Consider the following 10,285-nt stretch of genomic DNA (forward strand, 5'->3'; position numbering starts at 1 on the left):
GGAAGTTCGGTGATGAGAACTGGTTCCTTTGGAATTTCAGCTGGGGAATGGGAGAGGGAGATGGCACTTGCCAGCACCTTTGTTCCCCACGGAGCTGAGCTCTGTCTTCCGGGGCTCAGCAACTCTCCCTCCCAGTGCCCTCTCGCCCTACCCCCCTCCCCCGCTCTCCAAGAGCACAGCTGTTGACTTTTAACATTGCAGATGTTAAGTCCCGCTAGCTGTCAGAACTCACGCAGTCTGGCCCCTTTGCTTTTGGAAGCCAGACTCGTGGGCTCTGCCTTGCTGGGTGAGCTGCCCCTCAGCCACCCCGGCTCGCCCGCCAGTCCCTGTAGCACACACTACCTCTCTGCCCTTCCTACCCTCTTCCATGGGCCTCTTGTCTACACTTGGCTCCGGAGAATCTGTTCTGCTAGTCTTCTGGCAGTTTTCTGGGTTATTTAGGCAGATGTGGGTGGAATCTAAGCGATCAGCAGGACAAGGTGAGCCCAGCATCCTCCTATGCTGCCACCTTCCCCTTAATCTATTTTCATTATTTATTAGTCATTCTTCACTCTCTTGTTCAGCTTGATTGCTTTCCATTACTCTGTCCTCCAGGTCACTGTTCCATTCTTCTGCTTCCCCTAGTCTACTATTTATTCTCTATAGTGTATTTTTAATTTCATTTATTGACTTCTTCATCCTTGGCTGGTTCTTTTTTATGTTTTATGTTTTTTGAGATCATCCACTCTTTTGTCAAACCCAGTGACTGTCTTTATGACATTAGTTTATATTCTCTATCAGGCATATTACTTATTTCTGTTTCATTTAGCTCTCTTGCTGTGATATTTGTCCTGGTTTTTTAATTTGAGGAATATTCTGTCTTCTCATTTTGTCTAAGTCTGTCTGTTTCTATGTATTAGGAAAGTCATTTACACCTCCTGCTCTTGTAAATAGTGGCCTTATGAAGAAGAGTTCCTGTTGTGCCTTAAAGTGCTGTGTCCCCTGTTCACCTGGTTCTTTAGGGGTGCCTCCTGTGTGTGCTGCATGTGCCCCTCTGTGGCAGATTTGTCTTCAGTCAGTCCTCTGCAATGGCTCTTTTTGCCTGTTGTGGACAGGGTTTGGTCTTTGTGTTGTTAATAGGGTAGTCTGGGGCCTCCTTGGGCCCTCCTTGGGCCCTCCTTCTTGAGGCGAGTCAGACCAGACATATGCCAGAGATGCAGTAGCATTGAACTGCAAGGCATTTTCCCTGTGTTATCCACTGAGAAGCTTTCATTGGTGGGTGGGGCCTGTAGTCAGACCATACCTCTGCTCCTGTTGCCACTACTGAGGCCACAGTAAGACTGGTGTGTGTGCTTATCTTTCTTTCTCCTTAGGGCAGGAGTCATTTTAGAGTGGCAGTGACTCCTGTTGAGGCTGTTTGCACACTGCCAGACTTGTGGCACCACTTTCAACGGGCTCCAGCCAAAGGCTGATTGGAGAGGGCAGGTATACAGGAGAACTCCGAGGCAGCTGCCAGCATGTTCCATGCTGGTTTGCTGCGAATACCCCAGGTATTTATCAAACTGCTGCTTCTATGTTGTATCTTGGCAGGGCTGTTTGTTGTGGCTGTCTCTTTAAGGATGGGAATGCCCCCTGCTGGCTCTCTCAGAGCCCAGCATGCTGACTGTTAAAGTTCCAGGTGTTAAACCTCACTTATAATTAGACTCTTCTGCTTTTCAAAGCCAAAGTTTATGGAGATTTGTCTTCTCTGTGTGGGCCCCCCATACCTGGAGTGCCTGCTGTGGGATTTAGTCTTCTCTCCTCTCCATGCCCACAATGTTCCTTCCTCCTGCAGACAGTCCCTTGAGTCCCTTTGGCTCCTACTACATCCCTTCCCTTTCTTCTTGGATGTGGCCTCTTCTCTGCATTTAGTTGTGAAGAGTCTGTTCTGCCAGCCTTGGGTCAATTTTTGGGCAATTTACACTGATGTGTGTGTTATGTAGCTGTATTGTGGGATGATGTGACTTAGGATCCTCATATTCTGCCATTTTCCCCAGAAGTCTAGTTATCTATTTCTTTTTGAGTCAACTTTGAAAATTCATGTTTTTTAAAATTTATTTTCATTTTATCTTAGTTGTCAAATTTATTGGCATACTTAATATTAATTTATTATTTTAATTTCTGAAGCTAAAATAGACATCTCTTGATGTTGATAAATTTTTTCTCTTTTTATGTTGATAAGTTATTTTTCAATTTATATTATGTTTACAAAAAATAGTTGATATCATTAATGTTCTCTATTATTTTTCTGTTTCTCACTTTATCAGTTTCTGCTGTGATCTTTACTATTTTCTTTTTACTACTTACTTTGGGTAGAACTTACTCTTTTTGTTCTTGTTTATTAAGGCAAACAAAAAAATAACAGAACTCTTCAATGATATAAATTTCCCTTATGTGCTATTTTAGCTTCATCTCACAAATTATAATATGTTGTATTTTCATTTTCATCCTATTCAGAATGCTCTCTATGTTACATTTTGATTTCACTGACCCATGTTATTAAAATATGTTATTTAATTTCTGAACATCTGCAGATATTCTATATATCTTTCCATTATTGATTTCTAATTTTATTTTATTGTTGCAAAAGAACATACTTTGTATTCTAAATTCTCTTAAGTTATTATGAATTATTTTATGACTCAGACAGTTGCATACCTTTTTTTTTTATTCAATTACAAATTCACCAGTACTAGTGTCCATAAGTTTTTATTTTTGGAGATTTGAACTTGCCTCTGTAAACTAACAAGTGGCCAAATTTTGTGAAACTTACATATCTGTTTAGTCTATAATTTTCTGAGAGGATGTTCTCACACCATGACTTTAGATTAATCAATTTCTCCCTGTAGAATTCTAGTCTCTTCCGTGATAGAATAATTTATAGTTGACCTGGTTCTTCCCAACTATAAACAACTGTAAAACTTGACAGACAATATGAGGCAATTTTTTGGGGGGGCATTGGAAAGCAGATAGTGCATGGCTATGGTCCTGAAGAAGGAAAACACTTGATTTGAGTTCCATGTTTACCCTCTCTTACAATGTACTTTGCAAACTATGGTACTAGGAAATGGAATACCAATTTTAAAGATCATCAGGTCAGCAAGGTGGAAGTGTCAGAAATCAGATTCCAGGGATTCTGATTTCTCAGAAATCTGCATAGGCTTCCTTTTGAGTTTTGACCAAATACTAAACACATATGCAGGTTATGTGAGGCCTGAGAAAGAACTGTCATTGAGAAACTAAAAACTGGATGGAGATTTCATAGGTCATGAAGTTCTAAGAGATACTAACACATCCATTAGCCAGAGTGGAGACACCTTGTTGAACATAACAGGAATACAAATGAGAAAAAAGAAAAGCCACACACTGAGGCAAAGGCTAATCTAGTCTTACCCAAGGATTACAGTGGATCTATCTTCAATGTAAACTAAAACTGAATGAGCCCTGGCTAAATGATAGTAATTAAACTTCTTCTCAAATAAAAATCAACACTCTTTAAAGGAAGACACCAAAATCACAACACTCAGCAGCATAGTATCACAATGTTCATTTATATATATATACATATGTATATACACATATATATAATATATATTATAAACATTTAGGAAGAATGAAAATGTGACTCATAGCCAGGAAAAACAAAAAAATCAATAGCAACAGCCTTAGAGGTAACAAAAATCTTGTTATTAGCAAATCAAGAGCTTAAAACACCCACTACAGGTATATTCAAGGGTATAAAGAAAGTATCAATACCACAGGTTATTGAATGGTAACTCAAGGCAGAGAAGTTGAAACTGCAAAACCAAATAATCAAATAGAAATTTTAGAACTTAGAAACTTAATATCTGAAATGAAAAATTCAAGAGATGGGCTTTATTATTGATATGACACTAGAGATACAGAAATAATGAAGTTGAAAACAGTATAAACTATCTAATTTGGTCATGTTTTGTAAGTCTCTTTTATACTTCTAAATTTCCTCTCCCTTTTTCATACAATGGATTTTCCAGAGAAACAGTCATTTTTCCTATATAAAGTCCCACATTTTGGATTTAACTACTTCTTAAAGAACCCTCTCATCCCAGTATCTGAAATTGTTCATTTATTCTAGTGTTTCTTTTCTACTCAGTTTTAATTCTACCCCCACTATTTGGAAGTCTCTGTCAGTTTCTAAAGATTTCTGAGATATGTCTGAACCTCTAGAATAGCACTATTTGATATATGGGTATGAATCACATAAGCAGTTTTAACTTTTCTACTAGCCACATTAGAAAAAAATGAAAAGAAACAGATGATATTAATTTTGACAATACATTTTACACAATCCTATTTATCATAAATAATTAACATTTTAATTTTAAATCAAAATAAAAGCTTGGGATAATTTATGCTCTTTTTTTTTTTTTTTTTTTTTTTTTGTGGAGGGGCCACTAAGTCTCCAAAACCTGGTGCATATTTCATATTATCAGTAAATTGGAATCCAGACTAGCTTAATAGCTATATATGGGTAGTAGCCACCATATTTGACACCTTAGCTCTTCAGAGATTAAGCTACCCCAGGACACTCTGATAGTCATGCTGCCAGTGTAGTGAGGCTTGGTAAATATTTTTAACCTCCCACCCACAAATTATAGCCTATAGATACTTTTTCTTGTTTCCTGATTTTCTCAATATGCATGGGAATATCTGCTGGGGTTTTCTGGACTCTGAGACTTTAGAACTGTTAGTACTCCCTTTTTCTTCTCCCAGCTACTTGTACTGCTATTAAACCCATGAGGGGTCTATGAAGGATTTGCTGTTTCATTCACGTTCAGGGCATTTGGGTAGGGTGATGGGGATAACTTGTAACTTGGTTTTGCTGAAATTGCTGCTTCTGTGTTCTCTTTGGTGTTCCAGTTGCTATTTCTGTTTCTATGTTAGGGTTTATAAAGCAAACAAAGCATCATTGTTTTGTCCCATTCAGAACCCTACCTCCTTACATTTACCTACATTTTCTACCAATATATTTATTCAACAAATCAAAACCTTTTTTTCTAAAATTACTTTCACTGTTCAATAAATTTATACTTGAAAAGTGTTTTCTGTGAATACTAGCTGGTTTCTGTTTAATTTTCTTTTATTATGTTTTATTGGTTTCTTTGTTCATCCCCCCCCCTTTTTTTTTTCAGTTTTCAATTATATCTTTCTCTTTCTTCCTTATGCTGTATCATTTTGAGAAAGTAATCTCTATATATTTCCTTCAAAAATTTTTTTGGAAACAAACCAAAATCTTATTTGGCTTTATTTGTCCTTAGTTTTGAATGCCACTTTTGTTGGACATTTAGTTACTAATTTGTAAAGTTTTCCTTGATGACTTTAAACATATTGTTCTATTGTTTCCTGGCAGAGTTGTTGATGAAATGTCTGGTATTTGTTCTTTTGTAAGGAACTAGAATTCTGTCTATGGAATCATTTAGGAATTTAATGTTATTCTTGGGACTCTGAAACTTCACCAAAATGTCCTGGCTATGATACTGACTTGCTTAGTACTAGATACGCCATTTTGTTCTGAAATATTCAATTTTAAGAAGTAGTTTTTTATTGTGTATCTGATTTCTTCCTGTTTTTCTTACTTCTATAACTACATTTGATTGATTTTAGAATGCCTGTATCTTATTATGTATCTCCATGTCTCATTGCTTCTCTAATTCTTTCCATTTCTTTTCTTTCTTTTTCTTTTAAAATGTGCTTTAATTTGGGCTAAGCTAGAGAAAGCACCAACTAATAGTTACAGAAGGTTACAAGGAATTTTATGGAGTTGAGTGTGAAAAGATAAGTTGTATTGAATTTCAGCTTTTTTGTTTGTTTGTTTTTGTTTCCTTCTGGACATCCCAAAAGGAGGAACCAAGAGAAAGAAAAAAAACAATTTTAAAAGGAATAATTAACCAACAAAATGAAAAGATAAAGCAGGAGAGTAACCAGATAGTTGTTTTTCTAAAAAAAAAAAAAAAAGAGAGACAGAGAGAGAGAGAGAAAGAGGAAAGAAAGAAAGAAAGAAAGAAAGAAAGAAAGAAAGAAAGAAAGAGGAAAGAAAGAAAGAAAGAAAGAAAGAAAGAAAGAAAGAAAGAAAGGAAGAAAGAAATGGTAGATCTGAGATGTCCTGGCTTCCAGATGAACTGGGTAACAATGGGAGAAGGGCTATCAAGGAGAATGCCAAAATAAGTCTTCCCAAAGGAGCAAATAAATTATATCAAATATGTTATACTTTAAAATATGTCTTCTTCAATAATTCAGTGTTTTTTCTGATTTTGAGTTTTTTAATAGTCTTTTTTAACTGCAATAAATAATTTACCAAAGATAAATTTTGTGCTTTTATTACGTAATTTTCCTCGTTATTTTCTCTATCAGTACAATTAAAAGCCTTATAAAATATGTAAATTTATTTACAAAAAAACTGAACCAGCATAATTTAAACATCCTTGTTTTTCAAAATTCCTTCTAAACGGTTTTCAGAAATCTTCAAAGATTGTTTATTTTTTTCTCTCTTCTTCAAGGCTTTTTGTATGTGTGTGTTTGTGTTGTTTAGTTGTTTTAGGATGAAAGTTCCCAGGTCTCCCTTGCCTGGAAAATCTCTGGAAGGTGATGAAGCAGAAAGGGTTGAGGGTTTGCAGAGAGGATGATCTGATAGTGCATCCAGATCTCAGTGCAAGGCAGGCAAGAGCTGGTGGAGGGCCATTACTGCTTGGGGCACAGCCTCCACCAGTGGTGGGCACCCAGGAGCCTGCAAGTCTGGGTGAGGCTGGCCTGGCTCTGGGCGTCAATGGCTTCCGAGAGCATGCAGGGAGAAGGGATTCGCCCTGAGACTCAACTCTGCAAAAGTACAGCACTACAACTTCCGGGATTTTAGCAGTAATGCTAACATCTATAGGGTTTTTTTTCCTTTAACTTTTTAAAATCTGCATTCTCCTAATTTTTCTTCTATTTTATAGGTATTTTAAATGCTTTTTAAAAAATTCTGTATGCTTATTAGGATTTTAAGAGGTGAAAGAGAAGCATTTACAAACTTTTCACAATTATCTTGCTTCTGTCAGTCCCTTTTTTCACCTCCTTGTTTTCTCACACTTCATGGTTAATGTGTTTTAATATTTTTGTTACTATCTCCAAACACCCACCCATTTGCTCATCTTAATGGCTCCATCCAGACATATGATACATAAAACTGTAGGAAAGCATCATAGACTTGAACAAGGATAATGAAGGCACCTCTCAAAGTATAAAAGAACTATTATTTTACTCTTTTAAAAGCACTGAAGCATTTTCCCCTTTTTGGTTTTTTTGTGGTTTTTAAACTTCATTTTTCATTACATTTTTCAGACAATCATGCTAAGCTGTCTCAAGAACACCCACGCTTCGGGAAGGAGGTTCTCCTCCATGACCCCTTTGGTTGACATCGAGCTACACATCTGCAATAAAAAGTTTGGTCCTTTGGTCCCCAAATAGCTAAAGGAATAATAGAGATGCTCATTGGCCATCTTCCTAGCTGTCCCCTGGGAACCATCCCGGCCACACAGCTTGCCCTAGCTTGCCCCAGCCTGCCCCAGCTTGCCCTAGAGCCCTCAGGCTAGAAAAGCTCTGGGGATCAGTAAGCTGCGTTTCTTCCTGATTCTCAGCCCTTCAGCATCCCCATCTGGTCTCAAGTTATTTTGTTGGGAAGATGCCATTTTTTGTGCTCCTCCCCCCATTTTTCTTCATTGTCTTCTTCTTTATGTCATATTTATTTTCCCCCAAGCACGTGCCCTCTGAATCTCACAGATACTATACTTTCCTTAACGAAATATTACAGTTCACTGAGTGTCTGGAGTCCTCAGCTTGATTGATATTGGCTGATACGTCAAAAGTTCTCATTTTCAAATAGAGAGAGAGAGGTTTGTTTTTTAATGTAGCCCATTAAGCATCCTGCCCTGCACGTGTCCTGGTCTTCCCCCCCGGGTGAGGGGAGAGACCTGTAGGTGCACCGGAAGGGCGATTGGCGTCTCTGGGCCGCTTCTGCCGCACTTTGAGCCTCTCATGCTCCCCCTGGAAGACGTTCACCGCCTGGCTGACGGTCTGCACGCTGGCTGGGAGGTTGGAGCTCACAGAACCTTCTCTCTGTTGCTGGGGGATCAATGGAAATTACTGAGGAAAGGCCTGTCTTATCTGACCATAGTTGGCACAATAGGCCGTGGGACCTGAATACTTTTGATTCCAGTAGCCTGCTGCAGGGAGGGAGCCTGTGGTGGTGGGCCTCTGTGCTGGGTAGGGGGGCAGGGATACCAGTGGGAAACAGTTTCCACGGTAGCTTGCCCACTGGCCTGTTGGGGAGGCCCGTGAAGCCGGTCACCCCAGTAGGGGATGGGGCGCTAGGCACGCACAGCTGGTGAAGTGATGCCCGGAGAGGTGCTGCCGCCTGAAGCTGGGGTTACGGTGAGGCCGCCAGGACGTTCATGTTGAGGGCCACCATCTGTTGTATCTGAGCAGCCGTGAAGGCAGCCATGGGGTTCAGGTGGCCATCCGGCACAAATGACGCCATCAGTGCCTCTTGCTGCTGTATCAGTGCTGGTGTGTGGGTGCTGGGAGCCCCAAATGGGATGGCAATGGGGTTGATATTGCCCACCTGGCCAGTTATCTGCTGCATTTTTAGCATCATGTACTCTTGTCAGTGTGGCAAGATTGACCACCAGACTGGATGAGGCTCCTAGAATAGTCTAGCTCTTTCTTTTTTTTTTTTTTTTTTTAATGTGTTTTTAACACTAAGAAAATTCTCTGGGACCTTCCTCCATTTGATTGATTTGATCTCTGGTACTGGCCATTTTTCTCTTCTGCCTGTTAGTTAAAATAATTTTAATTTTACCTTGCCAAATTTATTTGCAGCTTATAGGAAATCAAATTCTTTTTTATAAGAGAAATATTATCCTAACCACTCTGATGAAATTATTTATACTTACATAAAGTCTTTGTCTTTCTTATTAATTCTGTCACTTCAGCTGTTAATTCTTTAGTTTGTTAATTTTGGAACTTAATGTTCTAATTTTTTTCTGAACCTTATTCTTTTCTCCAGATTTTCAAAAAGATGGTCTTTGAGGAATTGCCTTCCACCCCTATTCACATTTTCTGTGTTTCTCTGTGTATTTTAAGAGAGGGGAATGGTATTTCTTAGAGTTCCTGGCCAGCTTGTTTCAGGCTGGGCTCTACCAATGGTTGGAGGAGGAGAAGGCGGGTTGATATCAGCATTAATACAGCAGTAGCTAACACCAATTCAAGAGCAAGCCTCTTTTCCTCAGCAGTCAGAATCGGCTCCTTGTCTTCCTTGGTGGTCTTGTTAATCCCACCTGGAACTTTTTGCGGGCTTCATACTTTACCTTGGGTGGTTCCTTCCCCATGTTGCCTATCAATGGTGGGGCCGTTTATCAAGGTCTAGGTACAGCTCTGCTACCTCTCCTTTCATTGTGGGTTCCAGGAAATAAGCCCCTCCCTTTTGTGCCTCAGACCTGCAGATCATAGCTCTTTCCTGTAGTTGCTAACATCCGAGTTACCTCACTATTTCCCTTTTGCTCTCATAGGCCTTCCAATACCCATGCAACCAATTCTCTGTATTAAATTTTCTGTGAAATACCTTAAATGGTTTCTGTTTTCCTTATTGGCCTTTGAATATGTTCTTCTTATTTGTCTTTGGAAACTTATTATATAGAGTTGCCAGATAAAATAGAAGATACAATATTTAGTACATACTTATAGTGAGAAATTAGTCATTGCCTATCTGAAATGTAAATCGAACTGAATGTCCTAAATATTTATTTCTTAAATCTGACAGCACTATGATTATGTTCTTTACCAACCTGCTCTTTTGGTTATGGTACATTATGGTTTAGAATATGCCACTGAGAGAGATGTGCTGTTGCTGGTCTTCTGTAGGAGGTTTCTCACCTTGAGGGATGTATCCACCTGAAGCATCGTTATCCCTATCCAGTTCTACTGCCAGGACTCATTGCCTTAGACTAGGAACAAGTGAAGATGCTGCTGCAAAAAAGCACACTTTGGGTTTAGGGAGCCATACTGTGTTGGAATTCATCATATGAAGTCATTAATGTTAACTGACAGTTTTCTTAAAATAATCCATGTGGGTTTGTCTTGAGAAATTTTTTATTTGAAGATTTATAGTCTATTTTTCTTCCATTCAATTGAGCTACATGTGTGCATCTGTTTATTGGATAATTCCTATGTGAAAATATTAAAACATTTAACTTAC

The 10,285-nt window shown here is 38.7% G+C and overlaps 1 pseudogene; it reads right to left on the reverse strand.

Moving 5' to 3' along the window:
* Nucleotides 1-7,947: 7,947 nt before the first annotated feature.
* On the reverse strand, nucleotides 7,948-9,990 carry LOC131515446 (CUGBP Elav-like family member 4; annotated as a pseudogene).
* Nucleotides 9,991-10,285: the final 295 nt, after the last annotated feature.

The sequence above is a fragment of the Neofelis nebulosa genome, chromosome 6, assembly GCF_028018385.1.
Source record: "Neofelis nebulosa isolate mNeoNeb1 chromosome 6, mNeoNeb1.pri, whole genome shotgun sequence".
In the NCBI taxonomy this organism is placed as follows: domain Eukaryota; kingdom Metazoa; phylum Chordata; class Mammalia; order Carnivora; family Felidae; genus Neofelis; species Neofelis nebulosa.